Source organism: Natator depressus, chromosome 27, assembly GCF_965152275.1.
Source record: "Natator depressus isolate rNatDep1 chromosome 27, rNatDep2.hap1, whole genome shotgun sequence".
Lineage (NCBI taxonomy): Eukaryota > Metazoa > Chordata > Testudines > Cheloniidae > Natator > Natator depressus.
The window spans coordinates 2,736,646-2,749,160 of record NC_134260.1 but is presented as its reverse complement, the minus strand read 5'-3'; the positions used below and the strand labels follow the sequence as shown (position 1 = coordinate 2,749,160).

The 12,515-nt window shown below is 45.3% G+C and overlaps 1 protein-coding gene across 1 annotated transcript in view; it reads left to right on the top strand.

The window, feature by feature from the left end:
- The window catches only part of DNAAF19 (dynein axonemal assembly factor 19), a 180,587-nt gene that overhangs the window by 54,049 nt on the left and 114,023 nt on the right, over window positions 1-12,515 (top strand). The window lies entirely within an intron of this gene.

Sequence of the window (12,515 nt, the reverse complement as noted above, 5' to 3'; positions counted from 1 at the left end):
TTGATATAACAGGCATCACAGAAACTTGGTGGAATGAGGATAATTAATGGGACACAGTAATACCAGGGTAGAAAATATATCGGGAGGACAGAACAGGTCATGCTGGTGGGGGAGTGGCACTATATGTGAAAGAAAGCGTAGAATCAAATGAAGTAAAAATCTTAAATGAATGAAACTGTACCATAGAATCACTCTGAATAGTAATTCCATGCTCTAATAATAAGAATATAGCAGTAGGGATATATTACCGACCACCTGACCAGGATGGGGACAGTGACTATGAAATGCTCAGGGAGATTAGAGAGGTTATAAAAATAAAAAAATCTATAACAATGGGGGATTTCAACTATCCCCACGTTGACTGGGTACATGTCACCTCAGGATGGGATACAGAGATTAAGTTTCTTGACACCTTAAATGACTGCTTCTTGGAGCAGCTAGTCCTGGAACCCACAAGGGGAGAGGCAATTCTTGATTTGGTCCTAAGTGGAGCACAGGATCTGATCCAAGAGGTGAATATAGCCGGACCGCTTGGTAATAGTGACCACAATATAATTAAATTTAACATCCCTGTGGCAGGGAAAACACCACAGCAGTCCAACACTGTACCATTTAATTTCAGAAAGGGGGACCACACAAAAATGAGGAGGTTAGTTAAATAGAAATTAAAAGACACAGCACAAAAAGTAAAATCCCTGCAAGCTGCATGAAAACTTTTTAAATATATCATAAGAGGCTCAATTTAAATGTATACCAAATTAAAAAACATAGTAAGAGAACCAAAAAAGTGCCACCATGGCTAAACAACAAAGTAAAAGAAGCAGTGAGAGACAAAAAGGCATCCTGTAAAAAGTGGAAATTAAATACTAATGTGGAAAATAGAAAGGAGCATAAACTCTGACAAGTGAAGTGTAAAAAGATAATTAGGAAGGCCAAACAGTTAGCCAAAGACTCAAAAAGTAATAGCAAAAATGTATTTAAGTACATCAGAAGCAGGAAGCCTGCTAAACAACCAGTGGGGCCACTGGACGATCGAGATGCTAAAGGAGCACTCAAGGATGATAAGGCCATTGCGGAGAAACTAAATGAATTCTTTCCATTGGTCTTCATGACTGAGGAGGTGAGGGAGATTCCCAAACCTGAGCCATTCTTTTTAGGTGACAAATCTGAGGAACTGTCCCAGATTGAGGTGTCATTAGAGGAGGTTTTGGAACAAATTAATAAACTAAACAGTAAGAAGTCACCAGGACCAGCTGGTATTCACTCAAGAGTTCAAATGTGAAATTGCAGAACTACTAACTGTAGTTTCAGAGTAACAGCCGTGTTAGTCTGGATTCGTAAAAAGAAAAAAGAAAAGAAGTACTTGTGGCACCTTAGAGACTAACCAGTTTATTTGAGCATGAGCTTTCGTGAGCTACAGCTCACTTCATCGGATGCATAGCATATCGTGGAAACTGCAGAAGACATTATATAGAGCCAGAAGAGTTCCCAGAAGTCACCTACTCCAGGACAGGCCTAACAAAGAAAATAACAGAACGCCACTAGCCGTCACCTTCAGCCCCCAACTAAAACCCCTCCAACGCATTATTAAGGATCTACAACCTATCCTGAAGGATGACCCAACACTCTCACAAATCTTGGGAGAAAGGCCAGTCCTTGCCTACAGACAGCCCCCCAACCTGAAGCGAATACTCACCAACAACCACATACCACACAACAGAACCACTAACCCAGGAACCTATCCTTGCAACAAAGCCCGTTGCCAACTGTGCCCACATATCTATTCAGGGAACACCATCACAGGGCCTAACAACATCAGCCACACTATCAGAGGCTCGTTCACCTGCACATCCACCAATGTGATATATGCCATCATGTGCCAGCAATGCCCCTCTGCCATGTACATTGGTCAAACTGGACAGTCTCTACATAAAAGAATAAATGGACACAAATCAGATGTTAAGAATTATAACATTCATAAACCAGTCGGAGAACACTTCAATCTCTCTGGTCACGCAATCACAGACATGAGGGTCGCTATCTTAAAGCAAAAAAACTTCAAATCCAGACTCCAGCGAGAAACTGCTGAATTGGAATTCATTTGCAAATTGGATACTATTAATTTGGGCTTGAATAGAGACTGGGAGTGGCTAAGTCATTATGCAAGGTAGCCTATCTCCCCTTGTTTTTTTCCTACAAACCCCTCCCCCCCCCCCAAGACGTTCTGGTTAAACTTGGATTATTCCTGTGCACATTGTAAGATGAGCTATTGCCAGCAGGAGAGTGAGTTTGTGTGTGTGGTTTTTGGAGGGGTGTGTGTGTGTGTGGGGGGGGTGGTGGTGGTGAGAAAACCTGGATTAATGCTGGAAATGACCCACCTTGATTATCATGCGCATTATAAAGAGAGGTTTCAAAGAGGGATGGGCTATTACCAGCAGGAGAGTGAGTTTGTATGTGTGTCTGTGGGGGGGGGGGGGGGGAAGGGTGAGAAAACCTGGATTTGTGCTGGAAATGGCCCTCCCTGATGATCACTTTAGATAAGCTGTTACCAGCAGGACAGTGGGGTGGGAGGAAGTTTTGTTTCATGGTCTCTGTGTGTATATAATGTCTTCTGCAGTTTCCACGATATGCTATGCATCCGATGAAGTGAGCTGTAGCTCACGAAAGCTCATGCTCAAATAAACTGGTTAGTCTCTAAGGTGCCACAAGTACTCCTTTTCTTTTTTCTTTTAACTGTAGTTTGTAATCTATCATTTAAATCAGCTTCAGATGACGGGAGGATAGCTAATGTGACTCCCAGAGACTCCCCTAAGCCTCACTGTCTAGATTCAACACCTGCAGCTTCCTGGCACTTCATGTCTCGACTGTCTCTTTACAACAACTGTGGCTTCGCTTGAAGTTGGACTTCAAAACAGCAGCCAGTATTTCACAGGACACATGTTTTCAAACTTTTTGAGCTGAGTCCCCCCCTTTGAGTTACAATTTTTGGTTGCACCAACTCAGACAGGCTGGGTGGCCCACTGAGGTGAGTCAGGGGGTGCAGGTGGCACTCTGAGCCCCACCACGTGGGGACTGCCTGAACCATCTGGGCATTGCCTCTGGCATTGCTGCTCCCCCACCCGCCCCCATAGTGCTCCTCCACACCCCCAGTTTGAAAACCTCTGATTCTGAGTCACACAGCAGAAAAGAAATGGTCATAAATATAAAGGGAAGGGTAACCACCTTTCTGTATGCAGTGCTATAAAATCCCTCCTGGCCAGAGGCAAAATCCTTTCACTTGTAAAGGGTGAAGAACCTAACGTAACCCCACTGGCACCTGACCCAAAATGGCCAATGAGGGGACAAAATTCTTTCAAATCTGGAGGGGGGGAACAAAGCGTTTGGTCTGTCTGTGTGATGCTTTTGCCGGGAACAGATCAGAAATGCAAGCCTTCCAACTCCTGTTAAGTTAGTAAGTAATCTATCTAGAAAATGTGTTAGATTTTCTTTTGTTTAATGGCTGGTAAAATAAGCTGTGCTAGAGGGAATGTAGATTCCTGTTTTTGTGTCTTTTTGTAACTAGGTTTTGCCTAGAGGGATTCTCTGTTTTGAATCTGATTACCCTGTAAGGTATTTACCATCCTGATTTTACAGAGGTGATTCTTTTACCTTTTCTGTAATTAAAATTCTTTTTTTAAGAACCTGATTGATTTTTCATTGTTCTTAAGATCCAAGGGTTTGGGTCTGTGTTCACCTGTACCACTTGGTGAGGATTATTATCAAGAGGGGGTGTAGGGCTTGGGGGGATATTTTGGGGGGAAAGACGTCTCCAAGTGGTCTCTTTCCCTGTTCTTTGTTTAAAACGCTTGGTGGTGGCAGCAGCATATGGTTCAAGGCCAAGGCAAAGTTTGTACCTTGGGGAAGTTTTTAACCTAAGCTGGTAAGAATAAGCTTAGGGGGTCTTTCATGCAGGTCCCCACATTTGTACCCTAGAGTTCAGAGTGGGGAGGGTACCTTGACAGAAACATACACCAATATGGCTGTAGTTTTAATTGAAAGGAAATTATTAAATGCTGATTAGATTGCCAAGTCTTACTAAACAAAATGTGTTGTCCCCCATTACAGGATTTTTCTCGCATACTCCAGTTTGAAAACCACTGGTCTAGCGGACAGCCTGAGGTTAGCAGCCTTGGGGGCTGTTCCCAGCTCTTCTTCTGACTGGATTTTACACGAAGGGCACATCACTTTGCCTCTCTGTGCCTCAGTTACCCTACCCACTTTTTGCCTGTCCTCTTTGGGGCAGGGACAGTATCTATGTGTTTATACATCATCCTATTAAAATAGGTCCCCAATTTCAGCAGGAGCCGCTAGATGCGACCACAAATAGTAACAGGAATAAAAATTAAACATCTGGAGCTACATCACTAGCACAGTATTTGAACCACACAGTCTGTATCGCATTCAGATTGCACGCGCGTTGGAGCAGGAGTCATGTTTTCCTATTTATACACTGCCTAGTATGCTTCATTCAACAAAATAATTCATTTGACATAATTCAATCCCCATTAATAACTACTCAAAAGAAAGGTTTCAGAGTAGCAGCCGTGTTAGTCTGTATTCGCAAAAAGAAAAGGAGGACTTGTGGCACCTTAGAGACTGACCAATTTAATTAAACGTGTTAGTCTCTAAGGTGCCACAAGTCCTCCTTTTCTTTTTACTCAAAACAAAACATTTTGTTTGCCATTGTGCACAGATAAAAAAATTATCTTGGCAAGAATCCAAGAGTTATTCTGAGTCATCAGTTCCCAAGTCCATTGACCACTGGTAGCCATGGACCACTGATGGTCTGTGGAGTGCTAGCTGCGCATATAATCCGCCTCCTCATTCCCAGGGGCTAAACTGCACTCAAAGGTAAAAGTCTATTAAACACTCCTAGTGTTCCTGTTACTTTTGAGCATAAGCAAGTGCCACAGCACCGTTATGTGATCGTGAACATGGGCGCCAGGTTTGTATAATTTTTGGTGATGCAGAATGGGCGCCCCCTTCCCCACACCTGCCTTGTAAGCCAATATATATTTTTTTAAATAATGTAAAAATGGACTGGAAACAGTAAGCGTTTAACAGTTCCCCAATATTGCACAATGTGTGGAGGATGAGGGCTCTGGCTGGGGGTGAGGGAGGGGGCTCAGGCTGGGGCTGAGGGGTTTGGAGTGTGGGAGGGGCTCAGGATTAGGGCAGAGGGTTGTGGTGCGGGAGTGAGGGCTGCAGGGTGGGGCCGGGGATGAGGGGTTCATGGTGCAGGAGGGGGCTCAGGACTGGGGCAGAGGGTTGGGATGTGGGGGGATGAGGGCTCTGGCTGGGGATGTGGGGTTTGGGGTGTGGGAGGGGCTCAGGGCTAGGGCAGAGGGTTGGGATGTGGGGGGATGAGGGCTCTGGCTGGGGCTGAGGGGTTTGGGGTGGGGCCGGGGATTAGGAGTTTGGGGTGCAGGCAGGCTGCCCGGGGGCTGGGGCCAGAGGACTCCCCCCAGCCCTCTCCACGCCGGCAGCAGCAAGCTCTGGGGGAGGGGCCCCCCTCCACGCCGGCCAGGCCTGCCGACAGGGGCGTAAAGGGGGCAATTGCCCGGGGGCCCGGGCGATTTAAAAGGGCCTGGGGGCCCTGGCCGCTGCAGCTCTGCCTGCTCTGGGGAGCAGCGTGTCTTGATTCAGACACTTTTGATATGCCCCATGCAGGTTCCGGGGAGACTAAGGCAACGGAGTAGCAAATACAGCTGCCTCAGCCGCCCCGGACCCTGTATGGGGCATATCAAAAGCATCTTTGAATCAAGAGCCGCTGTGGCTTTTAACCCAGAGCAGGTTGGTTGATGCGCCGCAGCGGCTGACCTGAGGCTCCTCCGCACAGGTGTGTGTGGGGGGTCTCGGGGCTTCTTCAGGCGGGGGAGGGGAAGGGGCTTGTGGCCCTGGCTGAAGGAGGGGGACAGGGAGCGGCACCTACCTGCTGCCCAGGGACTCTCCGGGGCAGAGGCCTGGCCCCGAACATTGGTGGAGCCAGGCCCCCATGCCCGTGCTCCACCATGAATATTGGTGGAGCACGAGCACCACAGGCCCATATAGATTCATAGATACTAAGGTCAGAAGGGACCATTATGATCATCTAGTCCGACCTCCTGCACAACGCAGGCCACAGAATCTCCCCCACCCACTCCTGCGATAAACCTCTCACCAGTGTCTGAGCTATTGAAGTCCTCAAATCGTGGTTTAAAGACTTCAAGGTGCAGAGAATCCTCCAGCAAGTGACCCGTGCCCCATGCTACAGAGGAAGGCGAAAAACCTCCAGGGCCTCTTCCAATCTACCCTGGAGGAAAATTCCTTCCCGACCCCAAATATGGCGATCATATAACTCGCTACCTAGGATTGTGAATGGTAAGATGTGGGCCATGCTATGAAAGTTTGAAAACCTACGTCCTGAGCTATCTGCCCTTTGTTCTTCCCCTTAACGTGCCTGAAGGCAAGGGATTAGATCGTAGGTCTGATCTATACTAGAAAATTAGGTCGGATTAACTATGTTGCTCAGGAGCGTGAAAAATCCACAGCCCTCAACAACGCTGTTAAGCCGACCTAAGTCCCCATGTACACAGCGTTAGGTCAATAGACGAATTCTCCCATTGCCGTAGCTGCCGCCTCTCAGGGAGCAGATGGAGAACTGTCCCCGCCCCACTAAAGTCGGCCACGTTTACACTGAAGCCCTGGCATTGTAGTGGCACAGCTGGGCTGCTGTAGCATTCTCAGTGTAGAGAAGCCCATAAGAACGGCCACATTGGGCCAGACCAAAGGTCCATCTAGCCCAGGATCCTGGCTTCCGACAGTGGCCAATGCCAGGTGCTTCAGAGGAAATGAACAGAACCGGGCAATGATCGAGAGATCCATCCTGTTGTCCAGTCCCAGCTTCTGGCAGTCAGAGGTTTAGGGACCCCAGAGCATGCGGTTGCATCCCTGCCCATCTTGGCTAACAGCCATTAATGGACCTATCCTCCATGAACTTAGCTAATTCAAGGTATATAGACACCTGTAGTAGGATTCAGCAGACATGGCTAAAATGGAGAAAGCCTGCATACACCTCTGCAATAAAAAGCAACTTTGTTGTAAGAGGCTCCGTACTGCATACAGGGAAAACATCTGCCCCGTTTCAATAGTCTCGCTAGGATAAATCACTAGCAAATTCACATTTGCCCTATATTGTTATTCATACAACAGTAGCATCCAGAGCCATGACTGTTGCCCTATTGTTAGATAGTGAGAGAAAGCCCGTGCCCTTAAGGAATTACAATCTAAGGAGCCACAACAAAGGAAGGCCACTCTGCCCATTTAACCAATGGATAATTGAGGCTCAGTGATTTGCCCAAGGTTACGTTTGCCCACGTGGTATCTATGGCAAATGGTGGGACCTGACCCCACACCTTGTGAGTCCAGTTCAGTCTCTTAGCCACAAGACCATCCTCTTTCTCTGCAGGAGTCTCATAGATTTATAGACTTTAAAGTCAGAAGTGAGCATAGTGATCACCTAGTCTGCGCCTCCTGCACATTGCAAGCCACAGAACCTCACCCAGCCACTTCACTCTTTTACAATCTTAGTTATTTCAAGTTTCTGCACAAATCATGCTTTGCAGTTACTATGGGAACATAAAGGATGGGGATACATACATATACATAAGTTACTCTGGAGTTAAGCTTGGAGGCTGTGGATTTGTCTCAACTGCAAACCCACAGAAGAATCTACGTGCAGTTGATGTAATCCAAATGTCTCCGTGTTTTAAAAGCGGTCTGAACTCTTCACAACTTTATTACCAAATATGGTTGACTAATCTGACTTTTTCTGATTCATGCTTTTCTTGTTAGACGAAGGGGTCTGTTGGTTCTGCCTGAATGGTCTTTCTTGGCTCAGTGGAAAACTATTTCATCCTCAAGAGAAGATTTGAAGGACATTGTACAGAGGCCAGATTCTCACACACACAACTTCCCTGCCAACACTTAATTTGTACTATGGGTCTTCAAATTAGCCAGGGAAATGGTTAATGAAAAGCAGTATTTTGCTGAACCAGCTCAAGTAAATACAATTTCCACAGGCCAAAATGTCCAGTTGCAGCTCTCTCCTTGTGCTCCTCTCTTCTCCCTAAGGCAAGGGACTCTGGAATCAAGCTGGTCTGAGCATGGGGTCATGGAGCTTTCACCTTAACTTCTCCTCCCTGCATTTCCACAAGCACAATAGCCAGCTGCAGTGCAGCTCTTGCTGGGTGAAAGGGCTGACATGCTTTTCCAGCCCATAACACCATTTTAAACTGACTTCCAGGAAACACGTGTGAGCGTGCAAAAAATTCCACCTTGCACTACTTTGCACTTATACAGAATTTTGCATCAGAGGATCTCAACATGTTTACAACCCATCCTTGGGGTAATTCCACTGAAGTCAATGGAATTTATCAGGGATAAATTTGGTATATGAGGTCTCAATACTGTGAGGCAGGTAAGCAATATATATCACTTCACCCACCACTGAAATGCCAGGTTTTTTAACACTGCTTAGCAACATGTTCCAGCAGTGTCAGACAGAAAGTGAATACCACTATTATCCAGTTAAAATGCAAAAGGAATTTAGGTTGGCAAAATGTAATTACTTGAATTAAAATCCAGTCAGGACACAGGGATTTAGATCCCCCACCTCTTACAAAAATGACAGGGAATCTTTAATGGTGAGAGTGGTCAGGTCAATCGAAAAGCATTAGCATACAGTAAATATTTAGTGCTACATTTAATATAAGTGCACTAACAACAATGTGGTCCATACAGAATAGGATAAATTGCCAGTATTCTAAAGCTTTCTTGTAGCTGATTTCAGCTGGTTTCATTTTTCTGGGAAAAGATGCACAAACCACAAGAGAAATCTTTAAAAACTGTGTTCAGGACTCACAAAAAATTCTTTCAGATGTGTAATTTTATTCTTTCAAAGTGTGTTATTTTAGTGTTTTGACTGGTCTATGCATTTCATAATTTTTATTTCTCTATTACACTTAAATTTAATTCTTTGAGTAGTGAGTTCTAAAATGCCTAACCTGTCCTGGCTGGAGTAATTATCCCTATGGTAACTTTTTAAAAATATGTATTATATCTAGGTTTTTTGTTTCTACTGGTGGCGTACATCTGCACATACCTTGGTGCACATAACAAAATTTATTCCATGCATGGATGGAAAATATTAGAGGGAACATTGCTGGGAACCCATCTTCCATAGGCTCCTTAGAAATCGCAGCCTCAGCTATCGCAGCTAACACTGCACTTTCCACCAGTGGATCTCAATGTGTCCATTCATATATACAAATGCAGGTTTCAGCAGGCAAACATTTCCATACATGTCGGTCTTGTCTACACTACACAATTAGGTCGATGTAAGGCAGCTTACATCAGGGTATGCACTACAGACTTGCTCCCGCCGATGTAAGTGCCCTACTCCACCGACAACATAACTCCACCTCCACAAGAGGCATAGGGCTTATGTCGGTGTAGTTACGGTGATGCAGTGTCTGTGTAGATGCTGCGTTCCTTACATTGGCTGTTTGCTGTCATTCTTTTCTCCAGAAAGGATTGAAATTGACAAGAAAGCTGGGCTGTCACTGGGGTGGGGGTAGGGAGGCTCCAGCTAGAGTGCCCCTTGGGTCTGTGCTCCCAGCCAGGCTGCACCCGCCCTGCTCCCCACTTGGCTGCCCCCTGAGTCCTAGCTCCCTGCTCCCAGCCAGACTACACCTGCCCTGCTCGGAGCTCAGCTGCCCTCTGGGTCCTGGCTCTCTGAGGGGAGCCCGGGAGCCACCCAGACTCCGGGTGCGGAGCTCCGCCCGCTGGTAACCCAAGGGGACAGCTAGGCTCCCAGGAGCAGGGAGCCAAGAGCCCTGGAGAGGGGCACTTGGGCTCCCGGCAGGGACTGCGTGCAGACCTGAGATCCTGCCCCTCTCCCCACTGCCCCTCTTAAGTTGGTGGAAGTGCTCCTGGTGAGGATGTGCACTACCAACAGAAGGAGGGTAGTGTAGACATCAACCTCCGCAGTAATTACCTAACATGGGTCGACTTAAGTTTCTAGTGCAGATATGCCCCCACACAGTTTGCCTTTTTTTTTTCTTCTTTTTTTAAATGTGCTATTGTTCCACTGGTCACTGAAGAGTGAGTCATTTGAAAAAAAGGCATCGTTAGCTTCTAATGCACAGTCTACGTGACTTTAAATAACCCCATGTCAAGTTTATGAAAATTCCAAGATCTGGGTCTATGAGCTATAAGACAAAGCACACATGCACATCCATATACCCGCAGACTGTAACCCATCGCTGAGAAAAGAGTCCAGAGTGGATTTTTAGCAAATGCTAGGTAGTTTCTTTCAAAACATGGTCCAAAAATAGAGAACTCTGTTAATGACAACAAAAATCCAAGTTTATTCCATTTTTTTTTAAAGTCTCTTCTGAATATTTATTTCAGATGGCCCAGATTTAACCCAAAGCCTCCCCTGCTTCCAAAGAGGACACCATTTTAAAGTAAAGCATATGAAAATTCTTCAAAGGGAAAATTAAAATGCACTTTGAAACTGAACGTCATCATAAACATGAAAATGTACAGCTTTAAAAGACATCCACCTAGTGAGTAGCAAAAACTCAGTTTCAAAGTAAAATATGGATTTTTTTTACACAATTGAAATGAATACAAAATAGCTACAAAAATATGAGTTCAGTTACTCTGCATTTCTGGAATGAGTTCAGTGCTCACAGTGGAATAATTATGTATATTCTAAACAAAATATAGCTGTAAGGTAATGGAATTATTTCCTGTTTTTGAAGGAAATCTCACAGGATTAACGTGAGCTAGTGATTTTAAACAGGTAATTGTTTAGGGTCAAATGGAAGGATGTACCCAAAAAGTAAGCAGTAATGACTGATACAGAAAGCATATGGAGCAGCTGGCAGTAACTGACTGTTAGGTAATTTTAAACTACAGGTGTGGTGCACTGGTACAGGAGATGTAAACAACAGCCAGGAGCAAGGAATTTTAAATTATTGTAATCCTGCTTATTAAACAGCATTCAAAGAAACTAGAAGGGGTTAAGAACAATATAACCCTCTTGGGAAGCTGGAGGGAACAACCAAGCTGCAGCATTTGTGGATAATGTTTGTCTCCAGGCTCCAAATGTCTTTTCCACAGTTCTTTCAGACATCGCTGCTTTTCACCCAGCCTCCCCATCACTCTCATATCTTCCCTCCGGCTAATACCTTCTGTCCATCCTCCATCTCAGTATACTTCCCTTCAGACTCCTGCTTTTTAACTAGAAGATCACTGATATTCTGTCTCACCAACACAAAGTTAGTGACACAAACCCATTTCTCGCTTCTCGCTGGCCAGATGGTCTGGAATTTCACTTGCTGTTTTAAAGATGACTACATAATCTGGTCCATTCTTCACTTAAAATAAAATAGACCATCCCCAAGAACTTTTAACATATAGGGATTACGTGCTAAAATACAGACTTCAGACACTCACTTCTCAGACTAACAGGGGATGAGCGTATTGCAAGAGAAGAAGCGGGGAAGCAAGTTTTATATCATAGCATGGAACATCTTGCTGCCTGAAGTGGACAGGAGCAGCTTGCCAATGTGCATCGAAAGGAGTCTGTATTGGCTTGGGCTGCTCTTTGGAAGAAGGGCTCTATCCTGTTCACATTTAAATGAATGCTACTTTTACCACTGACTTCAAGGAGAGCAGGACAAGGCCCTGCAGGTACATCGACAGAGCAAAAAAACAAACAGCAAGCCCACCAAACCTTGGAGTCTGGGTGAACTAACTTGGGCACATGGGGCTCGCGCTGCAGAGATAAAAAGAGCAGCATAGATGTTCAGACTCCAGCTGGAGCCCAGGCTCTGAGACCCTCCCCCACCTCGCTGGGTTTCAAAGTCCAGGCTCCAGCCTGAGTGGGAATGTCTATACTGCTATTTTTAGCCCCGCAGCGGCAGCATGTGCCTGACTCAGTTGACCTGGTTCTGAGACTCACTGCTGTGGGTCTTTTTTTGACATACAGACACACTCTAAAATTAATAATGCTCAGGAGGGAATTAAAGGGGAACAGTGTGGCCTTCCATGAAACTAGTGTTTTCAGGGCTCAGTTCAGCAAATCATCCCTTAGCAAAGCACTTAATGACAGGTTTCAGAGTAACAGCCGTGTTAGTCTGTATTCGTAAAAAGAAAAGGAGTATTTGTGGCACCTTAGCAACTAACCAATTTATTTGAGCATAAGCTTTCCTGAATGCATCCGATGAAGTGAGCTGTAGCTCACGAAAGCTTATGCTCAAATAAACTGGTTAGTCTCTAAGGTGCCACAAGTACTCCTTTTCTCAAAGCACTTAAGTATATGCTTATGTCCCATTAATTTATTTTTAACGTGAAGCATATGCGTAGGTGCTTTGGGAACAGGAATTAACTTATACTTAAGTATTCTGCTGCACTGGGGCTTGAGC